The sequence below is a fragment of the Castor canadensis genome, chromosome 3 (assembly GCF_047511655.1).
Source record: "Castor canadensis chromosome 3, mCasCan1.hap1v2, whole genome shotgun sequence".
In the NCBI taxonomy this organism is placed as follows: Eukaryota; Metazoa; Chordata; class Mammalia; order Rodentia; family Castoridae; genus Castor; species Castor canadensis.
The window spans coordinates 39,785,374-39,806,256 of record NC_133388.1 but is presented as its reverse complement, the minus strand read 5'-3'; the positions used below and the strand labels follow the sequence as shown (position 1 = coordinate 39,806,256).

At 43.1% G+C, this 20,883-nt stretch overlaps 1 long non-coding RNA gene across 1 annotated transcript; it reads right to left on the bottom strand.

Moving 5' to 3' along the window:
* Nucleotides 1–3,071: 3,071 nt before the first annotated feature.
* On the bottom strand, nt 3,072–19,710 carry LOC141421280 (uncharacterized). Its single transcript, XR_012445888.1, has 3 exons — nt 19,547–19,710; nt 17,368–17,422; nt 3,072–3,589 (listed from the first exon to the last, which is right to left on the bottom strand). It is a non-coding gene; the product is annotated as an uncharacterized lncRNA (long non-coding RNA).
* Between the last annotated feature and the right edge of the window lie 1,173 nt (nt 19,711–20,883).

Here is a 20,883-nt window from a genome sequence, read left to right as displayed (position 1 = left end):
GAGACCACCCTTCTTCAATGCAGAGCCACAAAGCCCCTTATCTGCAGGACAACTAAGTCCTTTTTAAAACTTTCTGACCTCTGGAGATACAAAGTCTCTAAAGAGAAGGTTCAATTATATCTCCCTCAGGTCACCTACCTAGATGTGATCTTAAAGGGACAGACTCACTCCCTGAGTCATGAGTAAATCAACCCAATCCTCTGTTTCGCACTCCCCCATACCATAAAAGCAGCTTAAAGCTTTCTTGGGAGTTACAGGATTTCATAGAATCTGGATCCCTAAAACTATGCAGCCTTCAACAGACACCTTTTTATGCTCCTCTCTAATATTCCTATTTGGATTTTAAATAATGTATGGCTACACATTTCTCTTTAAAAAACTTGCCTCCAACAGACTCTGCTCCTCTGACTATCTTAACCTCCTCTGGGAACTTCTCAAACAGCAAGCAAACCAGGTCCTGCTCCACCCCACAGAGGGCCCTATCACAATTTCAACTTCCTCAAGGATCTTCAACCCTCTCCACTGGGACCTCAGTGGACCAGCCCTCATCTGGTCATCCTCACAATGCCCACTGCTGTCAAGCTCAACGGGACCCCCCAGTGACAGCATCTCTCAAGGATAAAACATTGCCCACCAACTTCAGACTCTTCCACTACAAGAAAGGATGAGTACTCTTGCATACCACTGGGCCCCACGCAGCTACGCCTCCCCTGCAAACTCTCTCCCTCTTCCACTCCTGCATAAGTTCTTAGTCCTCATTTGGCTCTCCATCTGCCTTCCCTTCGCAGCCCAGAAATCCTCCTCCTGTGACCCATGCAAGCGCATTGCACGGGCAGGAAGTATTGTTACTAAGACTTTACTGTTCCACACTTACTATTTCTGTGCAGGCTCTGTTATCAGGCCATGCACTCACAATCACACCGTCTATCAAGTGTGTTCCCGTGATAATCAATTTACCTGCTTCAACCCCACTTACCGCCCTGTGGAGCAATGGTTAGAACTCAGTAGTGGCCACCTCACTGGGAACATTGTTACTCACATCCAGGTGTTCCATCCTGAAAAGCCAGTGTCATTATTGTCTGATGCATGTGCGGCCATAGACAAACTATGCGGAAGTACAGGCTGTGGCTGTGGGGGCCTGGGTTGGGAAAAGACTTATACATCAAATGAAAAATACATGTGCTGGGGAGACAACTCCTGGCCGTGTAATAATGAGGGTTATCATTTTTGCCCTTATTGGAGTTGTGTTTCATGGGCCACACGGCACGCACGGGGCTACACACTTAGCCCTCCTTCAAAAAGGCACTACTCCCCCTAACTGCAGTCAAGGCACCTGCAACCCTGTAAATTTCACTGTACACAGGGACAGATGGTTTTCTGCCATAGGTGGATTTAAAACACCAGTGGGGGCAGTGGGCCTAAACCTAAATGATGCTATGGAAATACAAACCCTTAAATCAGGAAAATGCCCTTTAACCCTAGATGCCTCCAGGATCATTCAGGGAACTCAGCAGACAGACTTCCCACCAGATGCTACTACAACCTTCTCCCAACAACTGGCCTTGTCTGCAAATGAAGCCTGGGACAAACCCTCAGCCTCCACTCCTGGGGACCTCACAAATTTCCAAATTCCAGCTGAACCCCCTTTAACAACTCCCCCACTCAGCATGAAGTAGTTAGTTAATACCAAAAAGGCTGGAATGTTAGGTCCTTGGCATTCTTGGGGCAGGCAGAAGGACCCGAGGCTACACCTTAAAACCAGACCTCCTGATTTATGACTGCTTGTTTCTCCCTGCCTGATTGTTTCTCAGCTTGCAGAACAACTCAGGAACTTCCAGTTACTCAACTAGCCAGGCATGTTGACCTGTTCCATCTGGTGATCACAGATAATCAGAGACCAGAGACTCTCTCCCTCCCCCATGGCTTGGCCCCTCCTATAAAGCCCACTACCCAATTCACCCAAGTCGCTGCTCCCTGACCTTCGGGAAGATAGAGGGGGGCAGCCATGTAGTCTGGATCTTAATAAATCTTTCCTTTTCACACATGGCGTGGTCTTAATTCGGCAGTACCTTACGTGTGTGTGTGTGTGTGTGTGTGTGTGTGTGTGTGTGTGTGTGTGAGAGAGAGAGAGAGAGAGAGAGAGAGAGAGAGAGAGTGTTTTGTTTTGATTTTGGTGGGACTGGGGTTTTGAACTCAGGGCTTTGCACTTTCAAAGCAGGCAGTCTTGCTTGAGCCATAACTCCAGTCCATTTTACTCTGATCATTTTGGAGATGAGGTCTCAGGAACTATATGCCCAGACTGGCCTTGAACCAATCTCAGCCAAGTAGTTAGGATTACAAGGGTAAGCCACCAGTGCCCTTCTTGGCCCAGTCTTGAGGTTGACAAATATGCCAGTGATTGGTGTGTGTGTAGGGGGGGTAATTTTCTCAAAGTTATATATGCACCTGGTTTAAAATAAAAAATACTATAAAAGACTTAACAAAAACAGTACTCCCCTAATAAATCCTCACCTTCCACCTCACCCCAGGTGCCTCTCCTCAGAGGTGTCCTTTTAACTCTCATTGCTATCTTTTTTTTTTTTTTAAACTATTGGGTATTTACTTTCATATTTCCATGTGATGATTACATTGCTTTTTCTTGATTTTTCAAGTTCTAGACATTAACTGACTTTTATACTAGTCACACTCTACAAACACATGCCAGATAATTCAATAGAGGGAAATTTCATAAAGGGTTTTAGTTAGAAAGTGTTAGACTTGCTGAAAAACCAGAGATCAGTCACTCCAGATCCTGTCTCTCCCAGTACTGGAGAGATCATCCAGCAGGAGGGGGAACTTCTGCAGTCACCTAGCAGGTTATACAAACATTGCTCACCACTGCAATTGCATTTTCTCTCCCATGTGATTTTTTTCCCTGAAATAATTGCTTTTGTGGTGATTTGCTTAGTTTATTGTATGACCAGTGCCAAGGGTTCCAAACATTTAGTAATTAGTGATCTTCTCCATTTGGTTTAGCACATGAACAAGCATCAGTTCCATAGATCTTTTCCTGGTAACTCCCATCCCCCAGCTCTCCCTGCATCTGATACAGCCGGGGCCCACTGTTCTCTGGGCCTGGAACAGAGAAAATCTCAGGACCTCCTCTCACATACTGCACACAGCCCTCCACATCTTCTTCTTCCTTGGTTATTCCCTTCTTGTGCTGAAGACTAAGAGTACAATTTTGAGATATGGCCATCTGCAAGCACCTTTATTCTAATGTTATACTGGATTAAGTTCCAGATCAAAAGGTTTTTCTTTTGTTGGTTTTACTTTTTGTTGTTTATTTTTGCTTTGTTTTGTACAGAATCTTGGAATCATTGTTCCACTCTCGTACGACACCTGTTATTGATTTTGAGAAGTTTAGTCCCATTCTGATTTCTGATCCTTTCTATGTGACCTTCTTTTCTCTTGATAAGCGCAGTACTTTCTCCTTATCCTTGGTGTTCTGAAAACTCACAGCAGTGCAGTTGGTCTAGGACTCCTTGTCTTCATGGTGCTGTCCAATGGAGGGAGCTTGTCATTCAGGCCAGGAATCAGCCAACTGGTTCTGTAAAAAAATAAATAGTAAGTATTTTAGGCTTTCTGGGTCAGACAGTCTCTGTCTTCACTTCTCAACTCTATCACTGTAGCAAAATAGCCATGGACAGTACAGAACAAATGAGCATGGTAGTGTTCCAATAAAATTTTATTTACAAAACAGGCCCATAGGCCAAACATTACTAATCCCTGATCTAGATTCTAGATACTCATGGTGTTCAGTCAGGGATACGTCCTTGTGTTATTTCTTTGGTTACATTCTCCTCTTCTGTGTCTCTATTCTCTCTAGATTTCCAGTTAATCAGATGCTGATCCTCTTAGATTGATTCTTAATTTTCTTTTATTTTTGTTTCACCCTATAGTAGACTTCTTTCACTATTAAATATTTTCACATCCTGTTGTTTTGTTTTGTATAGTTTTCTAATTTCTAAGACCTTTCTTGTCCTCCATGCAGTAGCTGGGCTGGGCACCAGTAGCTTATGCCTATAATCCTACTTATAGAAGGCTGAGATCAAGAAGTTCGCAGTTTGAGGCCAGCCTGGGCAAATAGTTCAAGAGACCTCATCTCCAAAATAACCAGAGAAAAATGGAGTGGAGGTGTGGCTCAAGTGGTAGAGTGCCTGCTTTGGAAAAAACAAGATGAAACAACATCAAAAAAAAAAAAAAAACCCAGTAGCCTCCTTGTGTTGTGCAGGTGAAATATTTTTTGTCTTCCCATGGATGTTCTTGTGGAGGGTTGATCTTTGCACTTTGCTCTGCCCTGGTAATATCTCTGCTTCCTTTGAGCACCCCACCCACTCCCCAAACTTTCCCCCATTTTTAAATTTTGTTTTATTTCTCTTTCTTCTATATCAGATGCTTCTTCAAACTTTTACTTATCCCCGAATGTTCGTTCATAGAAGAAAATTGATGGAGAATAGAAGTTGCTGAAAAGTAATGGCTACTAAAAATGAGTTTGGATCACATCCTATCAGACCAACCCTCCCCCAGAAGACAAATATAATCCTGAACTAAAAGGAAAAAAAAAAATCAACAACTTCCTGAGGGCACTGAAGGGTGGCCAAAAGTATTTAAAGACTGGGAAGAATTTGTATTTGGAAGCACTGGGTTGTTCTTCCTTTGTATCTTCTAGTCTGAAAACAAGTCCCATTCCACACCAAGCAGAGTCAAAAATTCCCAATCGATACCTATAGGCTTACTAGCTTGAATACTTAGAGAACTGGATGACAGCAAACATGTCAGTTACTTTATCCAGAAAGGAGGTTGCTAGAAAAGGGAAGTCCCATGTTCTATGAATAAACTCCCACCTGATCTCTGGTCGTCCTGAACAAGGTGCGAGCAGGGCAATCTCTAGGCAGCTTAACTAGTGCTGAAAAAGAGAACCAAGATTTCAGCCACTGAGCACCACAGGAGAAATGGAGTTTGCACTTTGAGTTGAGTTCAGACAAGTTAACTTCCTATTTTTTAAATTAAAAAAAATATGAGAAATTCTGAATGCATGGCTTATCAGCTTCTAAGGCTTAAGGGTGTCCTCAAACACCAAGATTGATAAGCATTTTCTATTCAGCCTCCCTAGAAAAAAGGTGCTTTCTTCTCCAGGGGTTAGGCCCTGGTTGTCAGCATTTGAAGGGCAGAATAGAGGGGGGCAGGTAGAGGGCCCCACAACTGCCCCGTATCAGCCTGTGCACTCCCTCTATCAGCTCTGGTGGATAGGGTCTGCATGCTCTAAGCCTAACCTCTCCAGGTTCAGTTTCTGTATAGAGGGAAGGAGACAGTTACCACCTCTACAGGGGCCTTGGAAGGACATGGGTAGATTTCCAACCACACCCTAGCCTGAGCCCATGTGTCAGACTCACACTCTGGGCCTCAGGAGCAATCAGATTGCTTCTCATTGTTGCCCTTCTCTGAAAGCGCTGAAGTCACAACTTCTCCCTCCATGGTGAGTCAGGAGCCACTACTTCACCTGCTTCCCATCCTCTAAAAGTCTGTTGACCTCTGTCATGGTTTTCTGTGTTTCCTCTATCTTTGTGGCTTCACAACATTTTATTTCTTGACAGTCATTTTCATGAGGCTGCAAGAGGAAGAAAAGCAGACTATCTGGGTTTATCTACCATGCCTCACTTATGATGTATCATTAGTTGAGTTCATTATTGTACCTCATAGAATGTACTTACACACACTAACTCAGCTAGGTGATATAACCTTGTAGGACCCCCATCAAAAGGTTGGGGTGCCATAAGGTTATGTCATTTGGTCAAAATGTTGTGATAAAGCACAGGACTGTAACTGTGGCTTTGGAGTGTGCCTGCCATCTCAGCGCGGTATAACCCGGTCACCAGGCTGCCCAGGAGGGGACACAGCAAGAGACCTGTGCAAACAAGCAAACACCTCAGCAAACAGCTGCCCTGGAAAGGCAGGCATGGATGAAGAGAGAGTTACAGAGTAAGCTGAGTCCAAGGCAAAGGAAACCCAATCCAGATCCCTGGTAGCTCATCAGTTGGTAAGAGCCAAGAGTGCCCTAATGTTCTGACTAGACCTGATCTCCTTTCCTGGCTCTCTATGATTTATTCTAAGGCCTTGTTCAGGTTACAGTTGCCCTGTTGTTCTATAGGCAGAATGTCTGGCTGCTTTCAGAAAGACAGAAACAGCATTTTCCACAGAACACTGGGGACCATCTTGGGTCCAAGTTTTTTCCCCAAGTGAAAAACTAGGCAGCCTCCCTCCCAGCTGTACTGTTGGCTCTTTTCCCATAACCAGGACATAAATGGAGCCCATCCTACTTCACAGGTATGTAAAAATGCAGATATTTCCCTGATGCTCAGTGAAAACTTTAATACAAAAATGAGTGAGAAGAGGTTAAGGACTCAATCGAGTGCATACAGCTAGTAAATGAAGGAGGGAAACTTGAAGCCAGGGCTGTCTGACTCCCAGGCTGAGATCTGAACCACAGTGCTTTGCAGACAGGAACTGAGCCAAGCCCAAGGAGAAGGGTCCCTTCACTGGACAACTCCTGGCTCAACCCATGCCTCACCCAGTCCTCACTTGGGCCTGCCTGGGCTGACCGAGCCACCTCTGTGCTTCCTTAGGTAACCAATTGTGTGAAGTTTTTCTACAACTTGAGCAGACTAGCTGCAGCAAATCAACAGTATTGGCTCAAGAGCTGCCACCTTCTATGTGCAGGAAGGCTGCAGTTCAGCAGTAAAATAAATCAATTTCATCCGTAGTTACTTTAGATCATTTTCCTGGGAGAATGGGGCAGCAGCATCTTCCCAGGTTAAGGAGCTTCCTCCAGCAGGAAGAAGGCCCACGGGCCTCAGGAAGGCTCTCTGGGGTACTTTTTGAAAGAAATAGATGATTGAATGGAAGGTAGACAAACCCTGGAGATGCAACAGCCTCTGTGCCCACAGCTATGTTGTTTGTCTTCCCGTGCTTCTCAACAAACCTCAACCCTGGCTTGCCTTTCCATACCAGAGACATCGTTTATCACGTCCTCATTCAAGAAAGAACCAGATAGAACCTTCCTTCCCTCAACAACCCATCTCTGATTTCCCTGACAGAAAATTAGCCAGTTTCAAGCAACTCAGCAGCTCTAGGAAGGTTCTAGAAGTGGGAATGGAATGTATCAGATACAATTGACTGCATCCCTGTCAAAGGACAGGCTGGGAAGGGGCTTCTCTACAGCATAAAGATATTAATTGGGCTGGGTGTGGCGGCATATACCTGTAATCCTAGCCAACTCAGGAGGCAGAGGTAAGAGAATCACAGGCAGAGGCCTTCCCTGGGCAAAATTATGAGACCCTATCTCAAACTAAAAATCAAAAAAGGACCAGAATATGGCTCAAGTGGTAGAGCACTTGCTTAGTAAGTTCAAGGCCCCAAAAAAGAAAGAAAGAAATATTTGTCTACTTTTCCTCACTCCCCTTCTGCTGACAGACCATGTCTATCTGCTTCAGAGGAAAAGTTCTAACTTTATTAATTCCTCATGGTCGGGGAATTGTTTCTCTACTAATCCAAGTCCCTGGAAAACATGAACATCACTTCCAAAAAAACCCAGATTCCCAAGAATCAAAAGGATTGTGCAGGACAGGTATCAATAGGATTCATAGAGAGAAACTTAGCAGAGAAACAGTTGGGTGACTTGCAGACCTTTCATCATCCCATAGCTTGGGCCAAGTGTGGATGCTCTAAAGCAAGGTTCCCATTGAAGGAGCACCCTTGGAGATCTCCACATGCTTACAGCAACAGAAAACAGCTTTGGGACTGCAGAACAGTGGTAGCTTCCTGAGGTCCAGGTGACCTTGTTATGGACTTTCATATCCCAGTGGCCTGTTTCTCCACTGAACTGACTCAGAACTGAGCCAGAGCTCTGCAAAGTTTCCAGAAGCAGGAGAAAATGAGTTCCTAGACATCACATCAGAGAAAAAAAAAAAAAAAGACCTCCAGGGATGTGTCACTCCTTGGACTGGACACAGGCACTACCAGACTTCAAATGAAGAATTACTCAAAAAAGAAAACGTTCCTCTTTTCAAAATCAGGAGGCAGCAGTGTCAACAATAAGGAGAGAATTGAGCAGCTTCCCTGCCTACTCCCCCACCTCTGAACTCCTCCATTGTTCTCAGCGTCATCTCTCATCTGCATCCCATCCCATCTTCTCCCTGGAAATGCACGTTTTAAGTTTTAACATGACTAGTCGTGGTATCTCACTTTTGTGTAGCACTTTACCTTGGGGTCCATTTTCATGCTATCTGCTCAAAATTTAATACACACCTAGCAGCACCAAGTACTGCACTAAGTGGATGGGAAACCCAGCAAATGTCACCCAGATATCATACCTGTGCACCCCCGATTCCCCGGCTTTCCAAAATCACTCTTCCCTTCAGTTTGAAAAAGAAGATATGTAGACCTTCTCTTCCTCCATTAAATTCCCAGGTTTCTGTCTGAAATGGTTCATGTCCTTGTGGTCATCTCTCTATCTGGCTTTCCTTCCCCATTAAACTCTTAAATAACACCTCTGAGAGAATCTTACAGAAGCTGCTCTTCAAAGCACTATCTCTTCATCACTCTCAACCCTGTCCCCTCAAGATTTTGGGCAATAGTTCCCTATTACAATAAACTTTGGGGAATTGTTTATGTTTTTATTTAGGGCAAAATTTCTCCTCATTGAATACTGCCTGATACAAATAGGCCACAGGGAATCACTGAGATGTGGAGCTTTTCATTATAGTGGCATTTGCTATATAGGATTGCACCCATGTTTGAAATTTTCCATTGGCTTCAAATTGAATTCTTTTTCTCCAACCTTCCAGAAAGTGAGATGCAATTGCCCCAAAACATCACTACAATTTTCAATAATATGGAGTTGTCCACCTCCTCCCCCAAAAGAAATGCTCTCCCTCAGGGTTCCAGGAAAATCTCACAAAGACAGAAATGTACCTGACATACACAACATTAGGAAAATTTACTGACCTCACTCTGCACATTAGCATCTCAAAAGTATCCAACTCAATATCTCAAGTTTATCTCAAAGCAGTAAATGTTGTACCCAAATAGATATAGGCCACGCTCTACTCCATGTTACGTTGTTCACAATGTCACCCAGTTCAGTATGTCTCTAACCGCCAGCACAACACTCTATAAAAGTCAGTACCCATGTTATAAAAAAAAAAAAGAACATGTCTTCATGTCTTCAGAGGCAGTTTATGCCTGCTTCAAAAGTACTTGTCTCCAGGCATAGTATCTGATGATATTTCAGGGGCTGTTGGTCCCTTATGAGAGTCTGTTGCCCGCAGAAAAGTCCTCAGAAGCTCATCAGGGATATCAAAGCTATTGCTATATGCCCTCCCTACCACACACATGATGTCCCCAAACAAGTACACATAAATCCTCCGAATCAGCGTTCAGAGAGCTTACCACACCCAAGTCACACACACACACACAAAAAGTCCATAAAATACTCTCAGCAACCTAAAAGGTAACGCTGAAGGTCTCTGGGGCAGAGAATAAAATAACAGGGAAGACAATTAACAGGCGAAACCACGTGTGAAATATCTACTCACTGCTGAACGCGCCCCCGTGCTTGGTACTTAGTGTACTTCACCTCAATTAAGTTTGAACATCTCACCTTTAAAGATTCCCAACCATGTCACCTAGCTTTGAGATTGTCAATTATTCATGGCTGTAGAATCCAGGTTGTGCTGGCTGATAGCAGGAGAGCAAGTGCCGGTGCACGAGCCGTGTGCCTGTGCGTGGGGCGCCTTCAAATCCACTTCAGCTGGGCAGCTGCATATCAAGTCTTTTCCCCAGAAACCGATTTAGCCTAATGATTGTGAATAGCAATGACTTCTGCTTAATTAGTACAGTAATCAGTGCAAATTCCCCCTAAATGGTAGAGACCCATTTGGCAGGTGCCAAGAGATGCTTAACCAGGTGCTAAATAGGTGTGGAAGCCTCAGTTCTGGTCTTTTCCAGCTAGTTGCCAAAGACATAAAGATGAAATGAGGCCCTAAGTATGCCTGGATGGATGAGCTGTTTAAAACTTCCCTCCAATGCTGGTAAGAGCCACCAGCCTCTCAGCACCAGTGACTCCATGTGAACATAGACAGCAACTGGAAGGAATGGAGCAAAAGCAAAAGCAGCAAGATTTGGTGGCTTCTTTCCTGACTCCTGACCCCTCCTCTTCCCCAGCCCCACTCAGAATTCCCTTCCTGGTCTCATGTTCCAAGTTCTGATTCTATTGAAAACTAGAACTGGTTTTTTTTGTTGTTGTTGTTTTTTAATGTTGTAAATAAGCCCAGGACTACCTTCCCAGCCATGCACTGCCCTGTGGTCCATTCTGATAGGAACTAAGAATGTGGTCCTGGACCAAAGGAGGGAATGAAGATAAACATTAAAGGTAAAGGACATCCCATATATAGCCAGACAAGTATGTGTAATTGATCCAAAGAACTCTATCTTTATTAAGAAAAATAACCAACTTTTATTGATTGCTGACTATGGGTCAGATAATACCCATAAGTTATGCTGCTTAATCTGCCTGATAGTGGGTCCACTCCATCTAAGCCAGTCTATGCACAGTATGTCACTGCTGAAATTGACCCATGGTGGGCCTATGTCCTAAGGCGGTCCAAACAGATGGAAGGAAAGTGTACATATTCGAGTCTGGAGAAAGACTTTTCTCTCTGACAGACTAGACATGAGGAAGAATGCATGTTGCCCTAGTTGCTACTAATGAGCTTCTTGTAAATGCAAGGAAAACCAGTCTTATAGTAAAGCTGGAAATCAGAAGAGGGAAAAGCTAAGAGAACTGTATAGAACTAAAGCTTGAGCCCCGGCTATGTTCTTTCTGGAAACTTCTTTATCTCTGGACTTCTCCCCGTGTGAGCAAATAAATTTCTACATAGTTTAAGTCAATTTGAGTTGTCTTCTCTGTTATTTGGTGCTGAAAGTATTCTGATTAAAACTGTAACACCCTGCAAAGGAATTGCAATATTCATTTTATAACTCAAGAACCTGAAGCACAGACGGTTAAATACTTGGTCAAGGAACTGATTGAGTCAGGATTCAAACCCAGGACTGCCTAGGGACCTTGTCACCTAAAACATCCCCCCTGGAAGTGAGAGGAGTCTGAGCATCCCTCAAGAGTGGCCAAGAAGGGCTGGCAGAGTGGCTCAAGTGGTAGAGCACCTGCCTAGAAAGCTCAAGGCCCTGAGTTCAATCCCCCAACACCATAAACAATGACAACAAAGAGAGTGACCAAGATTCATCCTTTAACAGTTTTTGTTTTTGTTTTTAAAAAACAAGTGGTTTGGAGGCACGTTTGAAAAATCAGGTGGGTGGTCAGGCTAAGAAATGATATCTGTGGCTGAAGTCAGGAGATCTTTTCCTGCATGGTTGAAGACAGTCCTGAAGGAAGAGTCTCCAAGCTTTTGAGCAATAGCAGCATCGTCAGAACAAGGTCAAAGTCTCCCAAGGTAACTACTTTGACAGCCTGTGTTGTTTAGATGCACACAACCCAGATGTTCTGAAAGACATGGAGTCTTCATTATCGTACCTCACTTAATCAGGGAAGTGTGGAAACTTCTCTGACGTCTCCTTTTTTACCACCTCTACTCAAATACAAAGTCCTTAATGGTCTTATTCCCTCATTATATCTTTGGAATGCATCTTTTCCTTTCTATTCACCTTGGCTTTCCCCACAAACCCCTTTCTCATTTTTCTCCTCACATCACAAGTCACCACATCACTGATCTATTGGAATAGTTGCCCTAATTCAGATTCTCTCTGCTATGGTGTTCTTACTTCCCCAAACACTTTCCAGTATGTCTGCCTCTATGGAGAGTCAGAGGCCTGCAAGGCAGTACATGGAAAAAACACAGGCTTTGTCAGACAGGCATGTGGCCAAATCATAGCTGTGTGCCGTTAATTAGCTATGTGACTTTGCATAAGTTACTTAGTCCTATCAAGCCTCAGTTTTCTCATCTTTAAGATGGAAGTAATAAGGCTGACGAGGTGGCTCATACCTGTATCAGGAGAAGAGCAGTTCAAGGTCAGCCTGGGCAAAAAGTTAGTGAGACCCAATAATCTGAGCATGGTGGCATGTGTCTGTGGTCCCAGCCCCTCACCAATCCCACCAAAAATGCAATTTTTATCTTTTTTTTTATTATTCATATGTGCATGCAAGGCTTGGGTCATTTCTCCCCCCTGCCCCCACCCCCTCCCTTACCACCCACCCCACTCCCTCCATCTCCCCCCAACCCCCTCAATACCCAGCAGAAACTATTTTGCCCTTATTTCTAGTTTTGTTGAAGAGAGAGTATAAGCAATAATAGGAAGGAACAAGGGTTTTTGCTGGTTGAGATAAGGATAGCTATACAGGGAGTTGACTCACATTAATTTCCTATGCATGTATGTTACCTGCTAGGTTAATTCTTTTTCATCTAACCTTTTCTGTAGTTCCTGGTCCCCTTTTCCTATTGGCCTCAGTTGCTTTTAAGGTATCTGCTTTAGTTTCTCTGCGTTGAGGGCAACAAATGCTAGCTAGTTTTTTAGGTGTCTTACCTATCCTCACCCCTCCCTTGTGTGCTCTCGCTTTTATCATGTGCTCATAGTCCAATCCCCTTGTTGTGTTTGCCCTTGATCTAATGTCCACATATGAGGGAGAACATATGATTTTTGATCTTTTGGGCCAGGCTAACCTCACTCAGAATGATGTTCTCCAATTCCATCCATTTACCAGCGAATGATAACATTTCATTCTTCTTCATGGCTGCATAAAATTCCATTGTGTATAAATACCACATTTTCTTAATCCATTCATCAGTAGTGGGGCATCTTGGCTGTTTCCATAACTTGGCTATTGTGAATAGTGCTGCAATAAACATGGGTGTGCAGGTGCCTCTGGAGTAACCTGTGTCACAGTCTTTTGGGTATATCCCCAAGAGTGGTATTGCTGGATCAAATGGTAGATCAATGTCTAGCTTTTTAAGTAGCTTCCAAATTTTTTTCCAGAGTGGTTGTACTAGTTTACATTCCCACCAACAGTGTAAGAGGGTTCCTTTTTCCCCGCATCCTCGCCAACACCTGTTGTTCGTGGTGTTGCTGATGATGGCTATTCTAACAGGGGTGAGGTGGAATCTTAGTGTGGTTTTAATTTGCATTTCCTTTATTGCTAGAGATGGTGAGCATTTTTTCATGTGTTTTTTGGCCATTTGAATTTCTTCTTTGGAGAAAGTTCTATTTAGTTCACTTGCCCGTTTCTTTATTGGTTCATTAGTTTTGAGAGAATTTAGTTTTTTAAGTTCCTTATATATTCTGGTTATCAGTCCTTTGTCTGATGTGTAGCTGGCAAATATTTTCTCCCACTCTGTGGGTGGTCCCTTCAGTTTAGAGACCATTTCTTTTGATGAACAGAAGCTTTTTAGTTTTATGAAGTCCCATTTATCTATGCTTTCTCTTAGTTGCTGTGCTGCTGGGTTCCATTGAGGAAGTTCTTGCCTATACCTATTAACTCCAGAGTATTTCCTACTCTTTCCTGTATCAACTTTAGAGTTTGTGGTCTGATATTAAGATCCTTGATCCATTTTGAGTTAATATTGCTATAGGGTGATATACATGGATCTAGTTTCAGTTTTTTGCAGACTGCTAACCAGTTTTCCCAGCAGTTTTTGTTGAAGAGGCTGCTTTTTCTCCATCATATATTTTTAGCACCTTTGTCAAAGATAAGTTGGTTATAGTTGTTTGGCTTCATATCTGGGTCCTCTATTCTGTCCACTGGTCTTCGTGTCTGTTTTTGTGCCAGTACCATGCTGTTTTTATTGTTATTGCTTTGTAATATAGTTTGAAGTCAGGTATCGTGACACCTCCAGCATTGTTCTTTTGACTAAGTATTGCCTTGGCTATTCGTGGCCTCTTGTGTCTCCATATAAATTTAAGGGTAGAGTTTTCAATCTCTTTAATGAATGTCATTGGAATTTTGATGGGAATTGCATCAAACATGTAGATTACTTTTGGGAGTATAGACATTTTTACTATGTTGATTCTAGCAATCCATGAGCATGGGAGATCTCTCCACTTTCTCAAAACAAAAAAGAGCTGGGGCCATAGCTCAAGTGGTAGGGCACCTGCCTAACAAGCAAAAGGTCCTGAGTTCAAACCCCAGTACCACCCAAAAAACAAAAAAAGGAAGTAATGACAAGTACCCTATTGAATAGTTGTGAGGATTATAGGCTGAGAAATGAATAGTTACTGATTTAAAGAGTGATTCAATGAGAACATTAAATACCTTCTGAAGGACCAAGGAAATGCAGGACATTTAATACTGGCATCAGTCACTTTTACTGTTATAGTTGCCATACTTATTGCCACACAATATATGGTAACTAACACCAGTGATCCAAGTTTGGTATTCAAGCTTTTCCTGGATGTCCAGGTTTATGTTTCTGCCTTCTCTTACAACACTCCACTCCAATTATCTTCTGTCCATTGTCTTCTAAATATAACATACACATTGCCAACTCGAAATGCTAGTTCTTTCTGTTATCCCTACCTACAGCTTTCTTCCCATGCCCCATCCATATATCTAAATATGATTTCTCATTTAAGGTCATTAAATCTACCTATCTCCTCTTTAAGTCATCCCTAACTGCACCAGACTCTGGCAATATGTTTTTCCACTAAATTTTTCTCCATACTAATTATCAACCATAGCCTAGGTGGGTTTTCACAATGTGAATATAAATTCATGAACTGCTCCCTATATTTCTTTGACTCCCTAATCTTTAGGAAAGATCCCAGCAGTGCATAGTAGGAACTCAGTTCCAAGCTATTGTTATCAGAATTTAGTTAGGCCACATGATTTTTAAATCATCTTACACTATCTAGCATATAGTTAGCAAAACTTTTTCCTATACTCATTTTTGAGGTTCTGATATGAGTGGACATGACTGAAGCCAGAAATATGATTCTAACAGAAATTTCTTAAAGGAGACCTTGGGATAAATTGTACCCAAATACATTGCTTTGAATTCTTCTGCTTCCAACTTCATGTACCTGAAGACAGACAGACAGATAGATTGATTTTTATAACGTTCTTTGGAATGTGGGTCTGTAGGAAAACTGGTTCTCCAGGTTTGACAAGACCATCACCATTTGGGGACAGAAGGCACCATGATGACCAAACAGTGGTGACAAGACCAAACAAAACTATACATTAGAAGCCCTCTGTGCGGGTGCACACCTGTAATTCCAGCACTTGGTGGGAGGGGGTGAGGCAGGAGGATGGGCAGTTCCAGGCCAACCTGGGCAACATAGTAAGATCCTGTCTCAAAAAAACAAAACTATATATCAAACCCATGGCATAATGGACACTGAGACTATTAGCTTTCCTTCCAGGAACAGGGGCATGATTACTGCAATCTGCCCTCTTTGTCAGTCATTCTTTGGGCTATCTGCTGTCCCAATTCCATGGAGCATAATTCTTTTGCATCTCCCCAGGAAATTCACACAGTAGGCTCATTCTCACTTGACAGCCCTGGAACCCTTGATTGGATCAGCAATTGCAGAGCCAGCTTTTCTCTTTATTGATCATGAATCAAAGTGGGGAAAAACTGCCAAGATTCTACTCAAGGAAAAAGCTCACAGGAACAATGAATTAATAATGGTAAAATACTTTGTCAACTGGAAAATACTAGCTCATGGTTGAGGTTACAATTGTCACTACCACTGTTGTAACCCCTGATAATAACTAACTCCCAGTGATTCTCATAAAAGCAGGGAATAATCTTCCTGCTCCTAAATTCTCCCCTACCTCCTAAACTGGGTTGATACAATGATAGCTCTGATGCTAGCACCTCTTTCTTTTTTAGTTGCTGTGATGGTTATTCTTGATTGTCAACTTGATTGGATTGAGAGATGACTAGGAGATTAGTAAAGTGTGGGTGTGTCTGTGAGGGTATTTCCAGAGATGGTTAGATCATGAGGGCTCTAACTTAATCAAAGGTTTAATGGGTTCAAAATCTGAATAGACTTGGGAGGTGGTGGAACTGTAAAAGATGGAGTTTGGGTGGAGGAAGTGGGCCACTGCGGGTGGCGGGGCAGGGCATGCTTTCAAGGGTATGTGTTGGCCCTAGCCCCTTCCTATCCTTTTCTCTGCTTCCTGGCCACCATGGAGGGAGCAGCTCTGCTCCACCAGGCTCCTGCCACCATGATAATCTATCTTACCTGAAATCCACAGCAATGGAGTCAGCTGATGATGGACCTAAAACCCCTGAAACTGTGAGCCAAAATAAATCCTTCCTCATTTAAATTTTTCTCTTAGGTGTTTGGTCATAGCAACAAAAAGCCTAATAGTTACCAAGTAGAAAAACAAAAACTTTGAAAAGTTTTGCTTATTAGTAGTTTTCCTATGGAGAGAAAATATGAGAACTTAGGTATATGTGAATAAATGTCTGTGCATGTGATAAATGGCCCAAATTTCTCTAAAAATAACTAGAAGGGAGCCCCAACTTCTGATAGGGTTATTAACAAGCTATGTGCCATCATTGTCTCCATCCTCTCAGCTCCCCACCACAAGCCAGAATCTGTGATGTGGGACCAACTGCTCTGCTGAGCACAGATTTTAATGAGGGACTCTGCGATGGAAAGCCATGGCTGCCACCACTTTCCACATTACCAGGGTTTGCCAAGGTCTTGGGGTATAATGCAAGAGAGCAGTGAGCTACGTGCAGATACTCTTCTTACATGTTGACAGCTAGTGAGAGAAAGCTACACAAATGTAGCTCCAAGCCACATGAAGCTTGCAAAATTAAACTTATCGCAATAGAAAATACAAAATTAAACTTAATTTCATTCAGCTGTATGCCACTGCATTTAAGGCAGAGAGGAGTGATCAAATTCATTTGTTAGTTTTTCATGTAAGCCTGTGTTCTTCCAAAACAAAATTTCTTCTTGATATGCAAACACACACACACACACACACACACACACACACACACACACACACACACATACACACACACACACACTACGCAACATGAATATGGCGTAGCAGAACTTCATAGCTTTTGTCATGGTTTGTTCCTAACTGTATGTAAGTTCATTCATTAATGACTATTTTGTTTACTATTTTCCCCATATGATACAAAGTGGATATTTTTTGAATATTCATGAGTTAAACAACCATCCTTCACACAGGATAGAAGGGAATTCTATGTAGAGAATGATCAATTAACAAGGGCCAGGATTTAGAGATAGAAGTTCTGGATTTAAACCTCAGCTCTGCACCTTACTTACTAGTCATTCGGTCCAGAGAAAACCTCTTAAGTTCTAGGCGTCTTGGTTTCTTCATCTGTAAATGAGAATAACAAATAACAAATGTAATTTAACTCATTTCCCACAGGGTGACTGAGAATTCAATGGATAACATTGTCTGGTTAAGGTTCCCCAGAAGCAGAGCCTGAGACAAGGACTCGTGGACAAGGAATTGATGAAGTACTCTGAGGCTGATGCACAAGGCCTTGGGTTTGATACCTCAGACTACGAAAGAAGAAGTTCCAAGAGAAACAGGTAAGGAAGTAGAGAAACAGAAAAAGGAAGGTGTAATTTCAGGGAAAGCCTCATGGAGAGTTACCCCTGCCTAATCCCACAGGGAGATTCTAGAGTTTAAATTATGACTGACTGTCCCCAGGGCAGCATAGCTGGCCCTTCATACTCCACATCTGTCAGTTGTTGCTAAGGCTGTCCAGGGTACCATAAACTCCCAGGCACTGACGGCTGTGTGTCTGGGCAGAGGGGCTCTAGTGGCTAGGGGGCAGTTCTCTAGAGCAGGGAGGCGGGGGCAGCTGATGGGAGCAGAGGTGAATCAAAGCAGGGGGAGAAGCCCACAATTAGGGTAAAAAAAGGGCCAAGAGTGGTCCTGTGCCTGGTACATGGTAGGTGCTGGATCTGAATCTGCCAGTGAGTAAAAGACGTGCAATCTTTTTCAGGCTATAAGACAGAAGATTCTATGCAACAAAATATTGAGAAGGCTGAAGAGATTCCTGAACTACTGGTCCTACCCAAAAAGCAGAGTGTTTGATGTCCTCAAGAGAGATTTGGAGCAGCATCCTGGGGAATGATTAGTATTTTATTCCTCACTGCTAGTCAGGCTGTGTGTGAGAAGCTAATATGAGGATGACATTAAAATAATGAACAAGGCCAGGCATGGTGGCTCACATCTGTAATACCAACTACTTGGGAGGCAGAGATTGGGAGATTGCTGTTTGAAGCCAGCACAGGGAAAAAAGTTAGTGAGACCCTATCACATATAACAAGCTGGGTGTGGCGGTGCACATCTGTAATTCAAGCTATGAGGCAGGCATAATTAGGAGGATCTCAGTCTGAGGTCAGCCCTGGGCAAATATGTGAGATTGTACCAGAAAAATAACTAAAGCCAAAAAGGACTGGAGGTGTGGCTCAAGTGGTACAGCACCCTAGCAGTGCAAAGCGCTGAATTCAAACTCTAGTACTGCCAATAATAAAAAATAATAAGCATGAAGTAATTCAGGGGAAAGGAACTCAATTCTTCTTGGACCTTTGGAGATTTTTGACTTAAGATTAGAAAAAGGGCTTGGGAAGTGGTTCCAGCCATCCTGATAGACAAATTCCAAGAGTTGACTCTTAGACAAGCTTAAATCTCAGGAAACATATCTCTTACCACACCCCCAAGGTTGAACCAGCCTCCATCAACACCAGCAACCCAATCATTGGCAGCTCCCATGAATACCTTAGTAGACAGTGGATATCTCAGTAGATCCACAGACTTTTTGTACAACACATAACCTTTAAGACAAGAGGTGCTAAAACTCCAAAACCAAGAGACACTGGAATATAATTTCTTATTTCTCCAGGCTCTGAAATCAGGGCCCCAGTACTCCTGCACCTTTGCACTTTCTCTCCTGTGAGGCACTGAATTTGGGAGTTTAACATGTGAATGAAAATTTGACTCCTTCTGTGTGAACGGATGGTTCTCAAAGAACTTTAGTTGTTTCTTCCTCCAGATAGAGAGATGACAATACTGAAAATACTCATTCTTCCTGGAGAAGAATAAAGAAGAGAGAGATGCACACAGAACCCCAAATTAAAACCCCATATTTTAATTCTAGTTAATGAATATTTATTGGGCTGTCACCCTAGGCTGGGCTCTCTGCTATCTACGAGGGCAAACAGGGATGAGTGGGGTGATCCCTGTGTTCCCAGGCTAGTGCCACAGGGCTCAGGAGAGTATGTGCCCTGGAGGGAAAGAGAAGAAGCATTGCAGAAAAGAGGGGGGAGGTGAAGGCCAGGTTCAGCCCTGAGGAAGGGGAGTGAGGATGAAGAACATCAGAGAGGTCATGGATAGAGATAGAAGTCAGGGGCAGGAGGGAGTGGAGGGGGAAGAGGCAGACTCACAAAGCTGCTTAAAAGAAACTATTTTCTCTCTCTCAGTTCTTACCTTGAACCCCAAAAGAAACATCTGCCATTGGGGGACACCAGGAGGAAAGAACTTCTGCCCTTCATTCCATCTCTCACACACTTCTTCCCAAGACAGATTCCAGAAAGCTAGGTTAGCTCATTCCTGAGGTCTCTTCCACCTTTGATAATTCTGTGACATTATGGTTTTCCCTAAACGTAAGGGAAGAGTAGACTGTTAGGAGATTAAATGGTTTGGTTGCTTGTCAAAAGGTTGCCAGAGTGTTTCTTTTCTCTACCTAGTATTTCACCTGTGGGCTCTAACCCCTTCTCTAATATTAAGAAAGTCCTGACTGGAGAAGCTCTAATCTCCAAGAAATAACTCAGAAAGAACCTAATTAAATGTACAGAAATGTTTGTGAAAATACAATGAAAGGAAGTGGCCTTTAAGGATTCTAGAAAAAATACAAACCAAGTAACAAGAATTTGATGATATTTTTGCAGCACTGTCCAAAAGACAGTATGTCCTTTTTAGGAGTTTTTACTTAATAAACAACTTTTAAAATTACAACGTGTACGTACATTCACCAATGAAGAGAGAAGGCACTAACCAGGCAATTTCACTATCACACACACGCCAGATACACAGTCATCCCTGTCCCACTGCAGTAATAATATTTTCTCATTATCAAGATCTGGGACTTTTCTACTTATATATCAGTCTCACATGAGTTTTGTCAATGTGAGTCAGTTCTCTGAGTCTCAGAACAAACGTAACAATCATTCTTTTGGAAACCACAGAGCTGAAAACCTGACCCCAGTGGAGTAAGACCCCATGGAACCCTGAGTGAGCAGCCAGCCCACTTCTCTTTTTGGCAACTCAGTCCATTCTTTCTTTGTCATTAATACCTAGGAACTCTGAATAGCTCTGGATTCTCTAGGGAGAAGAGCCTCTGCTGTGGGTAAGGACTAGGCAACTCAAGGAGGACCTGCGGTGGTACTGGAGTTCTGATTTCTCCTCTTTAGGTCCTTCAAGCACCACTGTGATGGCCCATGTGAGTAGCTGAGTAGCTGTACCCTTCTCTCTGGAACTGCCTCCCAGCGTACAGAACCTGGCAACTCTGCCCTCCAGGTGCTTTCTATCTTTGAGGGGCCAATAGAAGCTTTTACTAAACAGCGTGAATTGCTGTCTTAATTTCTTGTCCTGAAAAAATTACTGTCTTTCTTAACCTCACCTGACTTAGTGAACACCATCCCTTGCTATTCTCCAACCACAGTCAAGCAGACAGGGCAATGCCAGGTGCACACCATTATGTGTTTCCTTGTCCAACAGCATCCATTCCCTTCCTTCCAGGCTCAGCCTGAGCCTCCCTGACTCCA